At 45.2% G+C, this 17,271-nt stretch overlaps 1 protein-coding gene and 1 non-coding gene across 3 annotated transcripts in view; both read left to right on the top strand.

Moving 5' to 3' along the window:
• Positions 1-17,271, top strand: part of pcdh17 (protocadherin 17) — a 256,202-nt gene that overhangs the window by 221,809 nt on the left and 17,122 nt on the right. The window lies entirely within an intron of this gene.
• On the top strand, positions 13,481-13,585 carry LOC121284545. The gene has a single exon (XR_005944511.1). It is a non-coding gene; the product is annotated as a U6 spliceosomal RNA (small nuclear RNA).

Here is a 17,271-nt window from a genome sequence, read left to right as displayed (position 1 = left end):
GTCAAGCCAAAAGATCCTGAAACTTGCTAATTCCATCAGCATACACTCATTGCTAAGCTAATGCCGTTTACACTACCTCAGCCATGTTCATTGGATGGATGACAGCTGTATACCCAAAGAACTTATATATGGTGAACTGGCCACTGGATCATGCTGGACATCCATACCTCTGCTACTATGATGCCTGCAAATGAGAATTGAAGATGGCAAACATTGACACTGACAACCAACAAACTGTTGCACTTTACTGGTGCTTGATGGGATGATCGAAGCATGTTAACTGCCTTGTTTATTCCACAAAGTTTCAGGACATCTATTTATATTAAAAGAAGCAAATTAAGTGGATTGAGGAAAGTGCTTGACCTATTACTGTGCCAGCAGTTTCAGAGATGCAATTTGTTATAGATCAATGGGGCATCAGATCTCAGTCTGTGCTTGTGCAGCCAGAAAGTAACATTGCTGGAGACAGATATTGTCATTTCAGAGATAGTGTTTGCAGGGAGAGTTGGAAAATTGAAAAAGTAAGTGAGTTACAAACCCTGAGACAGATAGAGGAGAAATTAGCAAGTCAGAACAAGATGCAGTACAGTTGATATGGGATCAACTTGAATATATTATGACCCTATTTCCATAACAGTATTTGTTGCAAGGATAAATAACATATTACAAAGCTGCAAGAGAACTGCACTGCATGATACCAGGGACGAGGGACTTCAGTTAGGTGGAGAGACAAGAAAAGCTGGGATTGTTCTCCCTGGAGCAAGGAAGATTAAGAGAATGTTTAATAGAGGTGTTTAAAATTCTGAGGGGTTTTGATAATGTAAATAAGGAGAAATCGTTTAAAGTGGCAGTAGGGTAGGTAACTAGAGGACACTGATTCAAGGTAATTGACAGAAGAACCAGAGGGAAGATGGGAATTTTTTGAAGCAGCACGTTATGATCTGTCATGTACTACCTGAAAGGCTTGTGAAGGGAGATTCAGTAGTAACCTTCAAAGGGAATTTGGATATCTACTTGAAAAGAAGAACTTTTAGGGTAGAATTTTTCACTCAGCGGGTGTGTGCCCAACACGCTGGAGCGTGAAATAGCGCACGATGACATCAGGCAAGCGCTTTGACATTGTCATGCACTCGTATGATATTTTGGTTAGCAGGCACATGCTAGAGTCGGCAACACGCCTGCCAACAATTAAGAGGTCTATAAAGCCATTAAAGTAGCAATTGACGGCGATTTTCCACTGCCCGTCCAACGTTACGGTTGGCAGGCGGACGAATCAGCCAGGCGGCCTTTGCCTTTTTGAGTAAACCTCATCCAAGGGCAGGATGAGGTTTCTGAGGTTAATTAATAAAAACGATTAAAATGTTGGGACAGAACTTTCAGCATCCATATATTGAGGTGACTCATTCTGATGCGTGGACATTTTTACCACATTTTAAATTCTGTTTTTATTGATTTTAAATTTGTCAGCTCCCTAGGCAGCTCTCTGCCTTCAAGGAGCTTTCATTCAGCGCTCCCCCGTGCCCACCTCGGCAGCGCTGAGCCTTTAAGCGTGTCTTTCGCGCTGGCTGGCTGTTAATTGGCCAGCCAGCGTGAAATCGCGGTCGGGGGCCAATCACAGTCGGCGGTCCGTTCCCCAGCCGCTCCTGGGCCCACCAATCTTGCCACCCACCAACCCAAAAATTCTATCCTTATGGGGAAAGAGTGGAGGAGTGGGACCAATTAATTAGCTGTTTCTAAGACCCAGCGCAATCACAGTGGAATCAAATAGCCGCTTCCTCTGCTCGTTGCAGAGAGAAGCAAACAGAGTGACCGTGTGCCTCCCCCAAGAATAACAGAGTTTCTGGTAATGCAGGATGCCACTAACTACATACACATTGTTTGTAGGTGCTGCACCTAATTTCAGAGATGTACCTCAGCTGCAATGGTTTTCACTCCCTCCGTGATCAGCTGATGTGACCATACTCAGAGCATCATACAGGTCAATTCTCAGTATTCTTGCAGCAGTCATGATGCCTTTATTCTGTGTCAGTCCACTGTACAATCAGCTTTTGAGCCACCCCGAGAAATAAAGGGTGGCTAGTGAGTAACAAGAGCCAACAGCTGACCACCTGGATTATGACTCTGGTCTCAATCCATGCACATGTGGAAAGCATGCATATAATGAAAGCTGTGCTACCACACAAAAAATGTCACGAGCAGACCATTTGGGGTGCTTAAGCCATGCTTCCACTGGGGGGTCCTGTACTACTTCAGAGTATGTCTCAGAATTTGTCATGGTTCGCTGCATCCTGCATAGTCTCACTATCGTCAGGGCACAGCAGTTGCCACCTGATATGCAACAAGCAGCTGACAAGGGAGAAGGCAACCAACACAGCCACTTTCTGTAATATAAGCGTCTGGCACATATAAGGTTAACGTGGGACTGAGTACAGCACCACCTGCACAGTGATGTAAGGGAATACATGATCCACGCCTAGGGGTCAGTCTAGTGTTAGATACAGCCATGTGCACAAGCAAGCATGGAGACAGCTCTTAGCTTGAACCCTTCAGTGTATATATGTACATATTTCTTGTAATTGATAAATACATACAGTTAACACACTTAAGACAATGAAAACTTCATTAGGACCTACTGAACAGTATCCAAAACTCGACAGCATGGTGGAGGTGAATGGAAAAACCCAAAACCTTTCAAAAAACGCAGAGTAAAACTAAAATCCTCTAAGACTAAAGTAAAACTTGAAGACGCGTTCTGACCTGAAGAAAGTCGAAGTGGATGCGTAGAGGAAAATCGCCAGGGAAAACCTCCAAAGAAAGGCTTGGAAGTTGAAGGCAGAAATTTAAAAATCCTCACTGCAGCAGAAGACTCCATAGGAGTCCTGGAAGTCCAACTTCAATTCCCAGAGGGCAGAGTCAGCAGACCTCACAGGGGTGAACTAAAACTTTTAAATTCCAGGATGAAACAAGTCCTGAGAAACTTCTGAATAGTTCACTGGTCAGAAATTGCCTTTTAAAAACTCAGTCGGAAAGCCAGATTCCCAAGTTGGCACCTGAACAAATGTGAGCTTGACTTCAAGGGGAAAAAAGAATTTAATTAATTTGGACAAATCGCGACTAAAGAAACAGCTTTAAAGACTAGCAAAGGCCGGGATTCGACACTCTCGTGACCCTAAAGCATAGTGCCGAAACAGAGAAGTCTGCAGCTGGTATGCAGCCATTGTTTAAAAATCGGCACCAAAATCGGCAAGGGCGGGTAATCCCTTTGTCTTCAAACAGATGATGGCGCCATCTTGAATTTCAGCAGCTTCTTAAAGCTGAAACTCCACTTAAAATTTTTAACCATGGATCAGAAAACCATTCTTTGGGGTCAGTTTGGATTTATCCAAGGCCCAGATCAATCATATAAATGGGGACTTTGGAGAAAAAGATTCCTTAGACACAGGATTGCTTCAGGTCTGAATAAAAAGACAGAAACTGAGCAAGTTAACACTGTTTAATTCGGTATGCCCAATAGCAGACAACATTACTGCTCGACAAGGAATCAATGAATTATTTGCCAAATTTGAAGCAATACTAAAATCATTCAATCTTAATTTTAACCTAAGAAGTAACAAAATCCTCGAAAGGGCTAAATTTAATAAGTGTGTCCAGCAACCAAGAGAACCTGTTGACTCATTCATTAATGATCTGTACAGGATGGTTAAAGACTGCAAATAAATCTGACCTTTTCAGGGATAGAATAGTCTTCAGAGTAGCAGACAATGCACTTTCAGACATGCTGCATGCAAAGGAAGATCTAACCCTCGAGAATGCTATCCGGATTGTTAGGCAGACTGAACTCCGTGTGCAGCACAGGTCCATTTTAAGAGGAGAAAGTAAACCATGGTACAAGGGAAACCCCACAGTCTAGTTAGTTAAACAACACAGAAACGGAGACACTCCAGGCCAAGGGAAGCAATACCCCGACTGAACAGTAGTGACCATGCCAGCGCTATGGAGCAAAGCGCCCCCACAGGTGAGATCAATGTCCTGCAATTTCAGCCCAATTGGACAGTTCAGCAAACACTGCAAGGGCCAAAACATCTAAATGCACAGAATATCCAAAGATGATTCATGAGGTTGAGACTGCACACCGAGGGGAGACACAGCCATGCTTCTTGGGTGAGGTCAAAGACCCTGGATTTTCATTTTGGAACATGGACATTTTGGTTAATGGCCATCTCACAAACTTTAAATTGGACATGGAGGCCTGTGTTACAGTCCTGTCGGACAGAGAACCATAGCTGGTGACTCAACGGTTGATGCCACCCACAACACACCTGTATAGAGAAGGCATCAAACTCCCAGTGAAAGGTACTCTGCAGGCGACACTGAGGTCGAAGGATAAAAGAATCCGAGACAGTTGTTCATGGCCCACAAGTAGGACTGTTCACTACTAAGCTGCAAAGCCTGTGTCAAAATTAGCCTTCTACAAAAAATTGATGAGGTCAACCAACAAGGCCCTTGCTCCAAGTATAAAAGTGAGTTCCTGAAGCTCTTTACATGACTTGGGTGATTGAAAAATGCATACACGGTCACTCTGAGGGAGGACGCTAAACCTGTGTGCCTATTTACGCCACAAAAGATCCCGAGATCCTGACGGGGATGGGATCCTGAGAGGAGGTTCAGCAAGGGGAGATGCGCAGCCAAAATTAGAAAAGAGAGCAAGTGAGTCTGGAAGGCATAGAAATTATAGGCCAGTTAAGGCACAAGGGAGTTTGGCAAGGTTGGATGGTATTTATTTTAATGCAGGGAGTCTGACGAATAAGGCAGATGAGTTGAGGGCACAAATTAACATTGCTGTCACAGAGATATGGTTGAGAGAGGGGCAGGAGTGGCAGCTCAATATTCCAGGATATAGGGTCTTCATGCGAGGCAGGGGAGGAGGTAAAAGAGGAGGCGGTATCGCAATATTGATCAAGGAATCAATTACAGCAGTAAGGGGAGATGACATCTTAGAAGGCTCCTCAAATGAAGCCATATGGATAGAACTGAAAAACAAAAACGGAGCAATCACATTGCTGGGAGTGCCCCCAAACGGTCAGAGAGAAATAGAAGAGCAGATACGTAGGCATATTTCATAGAACTGTAAAAATATTAGGGTAGTAGTAGTGGGGGATTTCAACTTCCCTAACATTAAAATGCATCCAGGAGAGCTTTGTAAGCCAGTACGTAGAAGGTCCTACAAGAGAGAGGGCAGTCCTGGACTTAATTTTAGGGAATGAAGCCAGGCAAGTGGTAAAGGTATCAGTGGGGGAGCATTTTGCAGATAGTGATCATAACTCCGTTGGATTCAAGGTTGTTATGGAAAAGGACAAGGATGGGCCAGAAATCAGAGTTATGAATTGGGGAACGCCGATTTTAATAAGATCAGATATGATTTGGCCAGAGTGGACTGAGAGCAGCTACTTTTAGGTAAATCAGAGCGTCAGAGCAGTGGGACTCATTCAAGAAGGAAATAGGGAGAGTACAGGGCCAACATATTCCAGTAAAGACAAAGGGTGGGACCAACAAATCCAGGGAATCCTGGATGTCAAGGGATATACAGGATTGGATAAAGAGAAAAAGGGAGGCTTATGGCAGATACCGAGGGCTCAAAACAGTGCAAGCCCTAGAGGAGTATAGAATGTGTAGTGGGGGAACTTAAAAAGGAAATTAGGAGGGCAAAAAAGGGCATGAAAAAACATTGGCAGATAAAATAAAGGAAAATTAAAAGTTATTTTACAAGTACGTTAAGAACAAGACGATAACTAGGGAAAGAGTAGGGCCCGGTAGTGGTAATTTGTGTGTGGAGCCAGAAGACATGGTAGGGTTCTAAATAAATACTTTGTGTTGGTGTTCACAAGTGAGAGGGATGACATGGGTATGGAAATCAGGCAGAAGGACTGTGATATAATTAAAGAAATTAGCGTAGAAAGGGAGGAGGTCCTAAGTGGTTTGGCAGGCTTAAAAGTAGATAAATCTCCAGGCCCAGATGAAATGTATCCTAGGCTGTTGAGTGAGTCAAGAGAGGAGATAGGGGTGCTGGCAATAATTTTCAATACCTCTCTGGCCACAGGAGAGGTGCCAGAGGTCTGGAGGACAGCCGATGTGGTACTGTTATTCAAGGAGGGAGGAAGGGATAAACCAAGGAACTACAGGCCAGTCAGTCTAACCTCAGTGGTGGGGAAACTATTGGAAGCAATTCTGAGGGACAGAATTAATCTACACTTGGAGAGGCAGGGATTAATCAAGGACAGTCAGCATGTTTTTGTTAAGGGGAGGTCACGTCTGATCAATTTGATTGAATTTTTCGAAGAGGTAACCAGGTGTGTAGATGAGGGCAATGCATTTGACGTAGTCTACTTGGACTTCAGCAAGGCTTTTGATAAGGTCCCACATGGGAGACTGATAAGGAAGGTAAGAGCCCATGGGATCCAAAGCAATTTGGCAAATTGGATCCAGAATTAGCTGAGTGGCAGGAAGCAGAGGGTGATGGTCGAGGGGTGCTTTTGTGACTGGATGTCTGTGTCCAGTGGCATTCCACAGAGATTGGTGTTGGGTCTCTTGCTGTTTGTGGTATATATAAACGATTTAGACTTGAACTTAGGAGGGTTGATCAGTAGGTTCGCAGATGACACAAAAATTGGTGGGGTGGTAAATATTGAGGAGGATAGCATTAGATTACAGGAGGATATAGACAGGCTGGTCAGATGGGCTGATCAGTGGCAAATGGAATTTAATCTGGATAAGTGTGAGGTGATGCACTTGGGCAGGACAAACAAGGCACGGGAGCACACGATGAATGGTAAGACCCTGGGAAGTACTGAGGATCAGAGGGACCTCGGTGTGCATGTCCAGCGGTCCCTTAAGGTACCAGGACAGGTAGATAAGGTGGTTAAAAAGGCATATGGGATACTTGCCTTTATTAGCCAAGGCATAGAATATAAGAGCAGTGAGGTTATGCTGGAACTGTATAAAATGCTGGTTAGGCCACAGCTAGAATATTATATGCAGTTCTGGAATCCGCATTATAGGAAGGATGTGATTGCACTAGAAAGAGTGCAGAGGAGATTTATCAGAATGTTGCCTGGGCTGAAGAATTTTAGTTATGAGGAGAGATTGGATAGACTGAGGTTATTTTCCCTGGAGCAGAGGAGATTGAGGAGGACGTTATTGAGATGTATAAAATTATGAGGGGCATAGATAGGGTAGATAGGAAAGAACTTTTCCCCTTGGTGGAGGGATCAATAACCAGGGGGCATAGATTTAAGGTAAGGGGCAGGAGGTTTAAGGAAGAATTTTTCACCCAGAGGGTGGTGGCAATCTGGAACTCACTGCCTGAAAGGGTGGTAGAGGCAGAAACCCTCATAACATTTAAGAAGTATTTGGATGTGTACTTGCAATGCCATGGCATACAAGGCTATGGGCCTAGTGCTGGGAAATGGGATTAGAATATTTAGGCCGGTGCAGAGTCGATGGGCGGAAGGGCCTTTTTCTGTGCTGTAGACCTCTATGACTCTTAAGATTCCCCACCCACTCATGAAACAAGCACAGCAGCAGCTGGACGAGATAACAAAGATGGAAGTCACGTCCCCAGTCACACAACCAATCACATGGTATTCCAGGATGGTCCCAGTCCCAAAACCAAATGGGTCCATCCGTATTTATGTCGACCTCACACAGCTGAATGAAGCTGTAGTCAGAGAAGCCCATCCTATGTCCTCAGTGGACAAAAGTCTGACTAAACTCAAAGAACACAGTATTTTCAAAGCTGAACACCAACAACGACTTTTGGCAACACTCTCTTGATGAAGGCTGCTAACCACATTCATTACCCTCTTCGGCACATTTTGTTTTAACCGCCTGCCATTTGGATTTACTTTGGCACCAGAAATATTTCAATGTACGATGTCGGCCATTTGCAGGGCCTACAGGGGGTTATTTGCCAAATGGACGATGTCTTGGTTCACATTACAAGGGTGGAGGAACATGACAAGACTCACAGCAGTCTCAGAACGCCTGCATGAAGCAGGGCTGACGGTGAATGAGAAATATGAGTTCTCCAAACCATCAGTACGGTTCCTGAGCCACATCATCAGCAATAAAGGCATCACGGCGGACCCACAGAAATCTAAAGCTATTAGTGAGTTCCCAACCCCATCCTCGATTCCAGACCTCCAGCAATTCTTGGGATTGGTGAACCACTGGCAAAATTTTTACCAAATTTGGCACAGGTCACAGAACCTTTGAGGCACCTGCATAAGAAAGACCAGGCATGGTGCTGGGACTCGCATTAAGAGCAAACATTCACTCGCATCCCAGTGATGCTGCTCTCCACTGACATTTTGTCCACTACAACCCATTCCTACCCACCACCATAGCAGTGAATACTTCACCTACAGGCCATGGAGCTGTCCTGTTCCAGGAACAACTGGATGGAAGTCACTGACAGGTGTGCTACTCCTCCAGAGGGCTAACGAACTCAGAAGAGATACGCAATCAAAGGAAAAGAAGCCCTCACAGGCATGTGGGCATGCAAAAGGTTTTCAGATTATATCATTAACCTCAAGGTCACAGTTGAAACAGACCATAAGGCACTAGTCTCATTACTGGATGAGGAGCTGGCAAAGATACCACCTAGAATCCAGAGGTTCCGCCTTTGCCTCTTGAGGTTTGCCTACGAGACAGTATGCATCCAAGGTAAAAACCAAATGTCAGCTATCACATTTCCCAGGGCCACAGTTGGCCTCCTGACAAAGCAGGACATCAATCTCATCGAAGAGCTGGAAGCGTACTCCCAATTAACAAGGAGACACCTGCCAGCGACTGCAAGTAAACTCCAACAGATTCACCAAGAACAAATGTGTGATGAGGAGTTTTCCCACATTCGCTGTGACCACCAACAAGGTGGCCATAAGAGACCATGAAAACTTTGTTCGAACAACAAAACACTTTATGGTCATAGACGATCTCCTGGTCTACAATGAGCAGCTGGTCATCCCCCAGTTTGCCTTCAGCCAGAAATTCTTCAAGAAATACACCAGGGCCATCTGGACATCACCAAGTGCCGGGCACAGGTCCAGCCCACTGTCTGGTGGCCTGGCACTTTCAGGGCGATTGAGGGCAACATAGCAAACTGTCAGGCATATGCGCTGAACAGGCAGAACCAAAGAGAGCCTCTCATGTCCACACAATTCCCTACCAGGCCGTGGAGAGGCTAGGTATTGACCCATTTGTCTTCAATAGCAAACCATTCCTAGACCACTGTTCCCACAGTAAAGTGGAGAGACATCGAGGAAGATACCGAAATGTCAGAACAGCCTCCAAATTAAGTGCTTATCAGCAACGACTGAGCCTACCACTCCTCTGACAGTAGTGCAAGCAAGATATGCAAGGGTAATAAGGCCTCCAGACCGCTTGAACCTATGAACTCAGAGACTTGAAGGGATGATGGGGGGGAGGTGAAGTAGTAATAATGATGTAACCACGTGGGGTAAATGACAATAGCTTAAAATATGTTGGGAGGAGTTGTTTTATAAGGGTCTGGCACATATAGGGTTAACGTGGGACTGAGTACAGTACTGCCCAGACAGTGATGTAAGAGAACACATGACCCACACCTAGGGCTCAGTCTAGTATTGGACAGAGCAGTGTGTACAAGCAAGCATGGAGACAGCTCCTGGCTTGAACCCTTTACTGTACATAGTTCTTGTGGTTAATACATACAGTTAACATACTTAAGACTACGAAGACTTCATTACGACCTACCGAAAGGTATCCAACACCACACCCTACAACACTTTCTGACCAGATTATCAGTGTTCAGCTCATCCAACAGTGGTTTCAGTGAATGTAAACCCAATTTCCCTATTCACCATAAGTCCTACACCTTTACCTTCCCTCTGTTACCTTCACAGAATCCATTTGGTTACAGTGCTGAAATAAAATAAAAGTTACCACAAAACAAGCATTTCAAACTAACTTTACCATTCAAACTTCTGTGCAAAAGTCAACTAATCACCCTCGTACATTCCCTTGTTGCTTGTCTTCCATTTGCCTTTGCCTGTCCTTGTGCGCCTGCACATACTCCCCCAGAGACTACAGCATGATGAGCAGTAGGTTGCTGATTTTCAGTGGGGGACACTGCAGATGGGCTTGCAGGATGCCTTGAGAGGAGTTCCACCCCTAGAAAGCCTGAGTTTAGACTGCACCACCCCGACATGGGCAGTCTGCACTAGCTGGCTGACTGGCTGACAAGGGAACTGGTGGAGTGGTAGTAGTGGAAAGATAAATCTTATGAGAGTACAACAGGTTTGTGCTCGGCAGCACCACTGTCACTCCCCTGGGATGGCATTCAGCAATTCTAGTAACCTGTGGAGGTTGCGAGTATCTGCAGCCATAATGGAATTAGTTTGTGACAGTAAGCTCAGCTTGCATGACTTCAGCCTGAGCTCCCACTGCAGCACTTAGGTGGTTCCTGCTTGTATTGCAAAAGAAGTCAAAACGTCAGCCATCAGATGTTGCTTCATGGTTGAGTCTACAAGTATGGTATTGTAATGGAGTTGGCCACTAATTCCATGTTGGACCTAATGGGCTCCAAATTCTGTACAAACCTCTGTTCAGGGTTGGTGCTGGGCTCCTCAATGCTCCTTGACAGTGAGTGCAGCTTTCTGGCATGCCTGGATGGGGAGGTCATTTTAAAAAAATAGGAAAAATTTCATCAGGCTGGTTTGATGGCATGATCCTGTCTCCAGCTGTTTTTCCCAGAGTCGAGTTGGTGAAGTGGAGAGGTCGGAAATCCCTGCAGTTTAGTTAGGAAAGCAATTGAAGTCATTAAGGAGGCAGTTAAGAGGGATTTTCCCAGTGGAATTCCTCTTTCTCAACAGTGGGCAGTCACACTGTGTCTGCAGCCTGGCAGGCTGAAGGCAGCAAGGGCACAGCAGGAGGGATTTCCTCAATGAACCTGACAAGCTGTGAAGGCTTTGATCAGTTACACTGAAGAGCTACAAAAATGGACAGGCTGAGAGGCTGCTTTTCGATGCACTCCTTCTGTCAGAGAGTGCTGTCACTGCTTGGCAGGTGTCTGCCAATTGTTTTGAAGGCTCTTCACTTGACCAGCGCTCTCCTCACTTCCAGCTTCACTTCCTGCTTGGCAGCCTTCAGAGCAGCACCGGAACAGCTTATCTAGCTCCACCATCCCCTTCTGTTGAGGGTCTCGGGCAGGGGGCTTTTCACTGCAACCTGCTTCAGCTGCAGCAACACCAGCTGCCTTCTCCACAGCCACAGGGCACAGAGAATGGCCTCCAAAATGCAGGCGGAAGGAGGTGAGACCCACAGCATTGAGCCGGCATGCAGATGACCATCTATCAGGACCTGTGGAAGCACCAGTGCCCAGGAAGCTCAACTTGTCATAGCAGGTCACTGCTAACACCTCCATACTCATGGAGTAAGACCACCTTCCCAGAGGCTGACAGGGTGCCTGTCAGGAAGCCCGCCCTCCCCCCTGCAACCACAAGCCTACGTCTCTGACTCTTGCCAATATGTGCGATCTGCCTACTTGTATGATGACACTCTTTTTTACCTCTTGCCCTTAGGAGACCTCACCTCACTGTAACACCTCAGCTCCCTTTGCTGGACCTCCAGGTAAGAGACTTGGAAAAAGAGGTGGGTTGGTGGAGGCAGCCTCCCAGGTCTCCTCACCATCCCTGTGGTTTGCTGCAGCCTTATAAACCCAAGTGCTGGTGAACCTCTCTGAAATCCTTCCTTTGACAAAGTGCCCTAATTGGTCGAGAAGCCCCAAGGTGGGCTCTTAATTGGTTTCCTCTGACAAAAAGCAACCACAAGACCTGCTGTTGCAGCGATCGGTCTCAGAGTTTACAACCTTAAAAGTGTCCCAACCTCCTAAAAAAAACATTTAAGTCAGAAAAATCCAGCTCCTAGTGTCAGCCACAAGAGTGAGCGATGATGTTTCTTTATCATCAGCCTCTTCCTCTTCCACATATTGCTGCTGCATTACAGCCTGACCAGGTGGCATCTCCAGGATGCCTGAAAGGAGAAAGCCATAAGGACTGGATTGCAGCATGGGGATGGTGGGTTAGGGTGGTGGGGGGAGCAGTGGTAGAGGGGGAACCAAGACATGCAAGCTCACACCATCTGCAGCTTGTACATCAGAAGAGATTGTAGGATGTAAGAAGGTGGATTAGTTCTGAGTATACCCTAAATTTCTGTGCTTTCAGCCCTGCTGTTGGTTGTGGCCTCAATCATACCCACTTCAGTGATGGCAAGCACCATCTCCTCCATCAGGGTGAGGAAATGCAGCCATTACCCCGCTGCCCCACCTGTTAGATGCTGCTGCTCGCTGTTGTACACCGCCTCGTCCTGCAAGAGAGAGGGAGATGTGTCACTGAGTATGGTGCATTGTGTTTGAGTGATGTGACTACCATGATGGAATAACCAGCAGTGTGTGCAAGCTGTGAGATAAGGGTGTAAGGTTTGTAGCAGATTGACTGTGTGAGGGTGATGTGAAGCAATGAATGTGAGGTGTGAGTTTTGGTTGATAGAGCTTGTTGGTAGGTAAATGATGAGAATTGTGATACAGAAGGTGCACTGATCAGTGGTGTGAATGTAAGAATGCAGCATTTAAGGGCATTCATTCACCTTGACCACTTGTGTGAGGTCTTTAACCTTTCATGGCACTGCATCCAGGCCCTTGAAGTTAGATTGCTGGAGCTGGTCGAGATGTCTATCTGATCCCATTGCTTTCGCAGTATATGTCTGGAGGGCCTTCTGCTGTGCCAGAGAATCTTGAAGTTCACTTCCTGCCATGTTGTGCCATTGTTGCCTCTTTCTCTGGGGAAACTGACTGCTAGAATGACTTCCAGCACCTGTTCAAGCCAAAATGTACCAGCCCTCTAGGAGGAGCAGGCTTTCTTTAAGTAGCACAGGTTAGCTTGAACTCATGTTAACTCCTTATGAGTGAATGCAGGCATCCAACAGCATGCTTAGTGTCTGTGTGCTTCCTACATCAGAGGGAACAGGCAGGGATTAATCATGAATCCTGCACCCATTTTTGAGCCTTATTGAACTTTGTGCCTCCAAATTATTACCTGCAAGAAAAAAGGCTCAAAATCATGTTGAATTTTATATGCTCATTATCACTAACAAGGTCAGTGTTGAAGCATTAAAAATGGACTATTTTAAGTACCTAGTTACCTTCAATTTCTAAAGTGTGCATCTAGTATCCAGCTGGGGAAAAATTGACATGCATTTAGTGTCAATGACATTGGTGGATATGCCATCAGCAATATGTCACTATCTTTTTATCCTACCATCCCTGACATACCACCTCTGTTGCATTTAGTATAGATACCATGGGCAGGATTTTATGTCCCGTGGGCGGGCGCGTGCCCGACCCGATCGGGCCTAAAATAGCGCGCAATATTTCAGTCGGCAGGCGCACGTGAGAGTCGGCAGCACATATACTAAAATTGGAACGATACAGAGAATATTAGCATGGCCCCTGTGCAAGGATGACACGCAAATTTGTGAAGCGTACCATATTTGCCCTCTACGGAGGCGTCCTCCCACTTTCTATCGGGGACCTGGGTTGGACAGTGTTGCATGCAGCAGTCCCCTACAATCGAAGAATGTGTAGGTTCGCGGACTCCCAGGACACCTGCTCTTTTTGTGGTCTTGTGGAGTCCGTGGACCATGCTTATATAGGGTGTGGTAGGCTGCACTCCCTTTTTAGTTATTTAAAAAACATTTTGTTACTGTTTTGTTTGCACTTTAGTCCCACGCTCCTGATCTACAGACACCCGGTGCGGAAGGGGGTCGGGAAGGAGGAGGACCTCCTCGTGAACCTGCTCCTGGGCCTGGCCAAGTTGGCCATTAACAGGTCCAGGCAGCGGGCGATCGACGGGGGAGTCCCGCCCGATTGTTTGTCCCTCTTCTGCAGCTATGTTCGCAGCCGGGTGTCCCTAGAGAGGGAGCACGCGGTGTCTGCCGGCACTCTTGACGCTTTCCGTGCTTGGTGGGCACCGTGGGGACTGGGGTGTTTTATTAACCCCTTCAATCACATTTTGGTTTAAAGTTTGTAAGTTTCCTTTAAACTTTGTCCTTGGTTTTACAGCTAACCTGACTTAGGGGCTATGCTTGATTTATCCTTTATTTTGTTAATTTAGTATAATTGGTTTAACTCCAAAAGAGTTATAAAACAGTTTCTAGTATCAAGCTGGGGAATAATTGACATGCATTTAGTGTCAATGACATTGGTGGATATGCCATCATCAATATGTCTCTATCTTTTTATCCTGCCATCCCTAACATACCACCTCTGTTGCATTTAGTATAGATACCATGGGCAGGATTTTATGTCCCGTGGGCAGGCGCGTGCCCGACCTGATCGGGCCTAAAATAGCGCGCAATATTTCAGTCGGCAGGCGCACACGAGAGTCGGCAGCACGCCCGGTGACAATTAAGAGGCCTATTGAGGCCCTTAAACAAATAATTAAAACCAATTTTTGCTTCCCAACCAACTTTACGGTTGGCGGGTGGGCAAATCAGCAAGGCAGCCCTTGGATTTTTTAGGAAACCTCATCCATGGGTGGGATGAGGTTTTCAACATTAATTTTTCTTTATAAATTTTGACAATTATAATAACGCTTATGTTCATGTCAGTGAGTCTTATGTGGGGACATGTTTTGTACATTTTCAGAATTTTAATTTGTGATTTTAATATTCTGCACCTCCCTGCCTTCAGAAGTCTTTCAGTGCGCACTCCCCCGCACATGCACATACTTTTGCACCTGCACTCCTCCCTTCCCCACCCTGGCAGCGCCGAGCTTCTCAGCGTGTCTTTCACGCTGGCTGGTCATTAATTGGCCAGCCAGTGTGAAATCACTGTCGGGAGCCACTGCCGGGCCCACCCACCACACCTGCCTGAAGATCCAAAAATTCTGTCCCATGTATCAGTTAAAAATGAGAAACTCTGCTCTACGCACAAAAGAAAATCTAGGCTATAACTACATATCAAATACTTAATGCCAGATATGTGGCAAGAAGGTGAAGCAGTAATCCAGTATCGGAGTTCTGCTCAAACTTTGCTCTTGCAGTTTTATGGCATTATCGAAAGTGCTTCATTGAATTATAGCCTTGTAATTCTTGACCAGGTTTTCAGGCATTATTATCTTAATTCGTTCTTTACAGCATGTAATACGCTTGATAAATGCATCAATAAAACACCGGTCCTCTGGGATCAAGGGCTTATACGAGGTGACAATTGACTATGCTTTCTCCACTAAGAATCACTGTTTCTCCAGTCGTGAAGTTACTTCACTACTTCAATAACTTACTGTGATGACGATTTCCCTCTTCCAGTATCATTGCAACTTTTTAAAGAGATCCTATAAAGCCCTGAAATCATGGGATCCAGCTCTGTCGCCAGCAAAATGGCAGATCTGGAACACCTGGCTGCTGACAATGGAGGATGTGCATCTCCATCTCAAATCATGGGGTTTGGGGGGGTTGGGGGAGCACTGTTGGGGGCCTTGAAGTTATCAGATACCATTCATGCCTGTGGAAGATCTCTGCCATGAAGAAGTGTCAGGAAACTGAAGCCTACCTCTGTGGCTCCAAAATGGACACCAGAGGCCCTTAAAGGCCCAAAAAGAAATATCATCTGGAAAATAGTTTCGCTCTGAAACTGGGAGAACTGTGACCATAGAAGGTGCTCAGTTCCTTTTGATGTTGGTTCACATTTTCCCTCTACTGTATGGACCTTTGGAAGATCCATAGAGGATGCTCCCAGCAAACATGACACCTATTGTACCCTAAAAGAGGGTGCTGGGTGCAATCCCTGGAGAAGCCCAGAAATGCCCCGGACTCGTCCCAATGTTTTTGGGAGACAGAGAGAATGAGGACTTGTCTGCAATCCCCAGCCAGAAACTTTGTTCACAGGCTGCAAGGGGCTAAAATCCAGCAAATCCACTTCCCACAACAAATTTTCCACCTCACATGATCTGTCCCATTTCCTTCCTTGTATGCTTCATATTTCATCCCAAAATGTTCAGCAGTATGAACCCACAATTTCTGAGGTTGAAGAGACTAAGCAAACAGATTATTTGATTACTTAACCCCAAAGCCATTACATCTTGGAATTCTTATTCTGCCGTGTGCATGTAGAAAGGGAGCCTTGACATGACAAAAATTTTAATGTGCAACTCATGATAAGGCCCCATCGGTTTCTCTCACTATCCCTAACCGCATTGCATCATCCCAGTTATGACAACTTAGTTGGATCAATATTATGAAAATGGAAAGTAACTAAAAACTTGTTTGCACCACATACCTAGACATATCAGTTGATGGGTTCTTGACCATTAAGAGCTGTCTTAACTCCAAAGCACAGAAGATTAACCCAATGGTAGGAGAGGAACCTAATCATTAAATACAGTCAAGGTGAGACAAATAAAAGACTAGCTTAAATTCAAGAAATGAAAATAACCTGAAAATTGGAAGCTAAGATAAATGTTTGAAACATAGGGACAAAATCTAAAGCTAGAATACCATAATAACTTTACAAATGTTGAAAAATAAAAACTGCATTTCTGTTCGGTACATAGTGCAAGGTGGGTTTTCCAATTTCTTCACCTCTCAGCTATGGAAGTAATGAACCACCATCACGACTTGGAGAAAGAACTGTATTTTACTTTTTTCCCCATTAAGTAATGGTGCACAAGTTCAGGTTGGTTTTAGCTCCCTTCACGGTATATATATATTTTATTTATATTTCCTGCTAACTGAATATCCTCAGGGAAAGCATTGTGCTTTTACTTTTACCTCAGCCATATCAGTGGTGACATTTTGCTTTTCTGTCAAACAGTTGTAGGTTCAAAAAAGTAAGCACATAATCTAGGCTGACACTTCAGTCTAGTACATGGGGAGCGCCGAACTTTTGAAGGTGTTGTTTCTCGGATGAACATAAATCATCCCACGGCATCATTTGTTTCCTATATTACAATAGTGACTACACTTCAGAAATACTTAATAGGTTCACCTACCCTATTGAGTGCCTATGGTGCACCTCAGCAGAGGAATGGTATTGACTGTAGGAAGTTTTGTTGGATCTTGGGGGACACCCAGAGATCAATGATGCAGTTTTGGTTAATCTGCCACCTCTAGCGTACTGCCTCTGTCAGGCAAAATAGAAGGACTTGCATTTATCAAGATATCCCAAAGCACTTTACAGAC

This window comes from Carcharodon carcharias, chromosome 11 (assembly GCF_017639515.1).
Source record: "Carcharodon carcharias isolate sCarCar2 chromosome 11, sCarCar2.pri, whole genome shotgun sequence".
Taxonomy (NCBI): domain Eukaryota; kingdom Metazoa; phylum Chordata; class Chondrichthyes; order Lamniformes; family Lamnidae; genus Carcharodon; species Carcharodon carcharias.
This window is presented reverse-complemented; position numbering and strand designations above follow the sequence as displayed.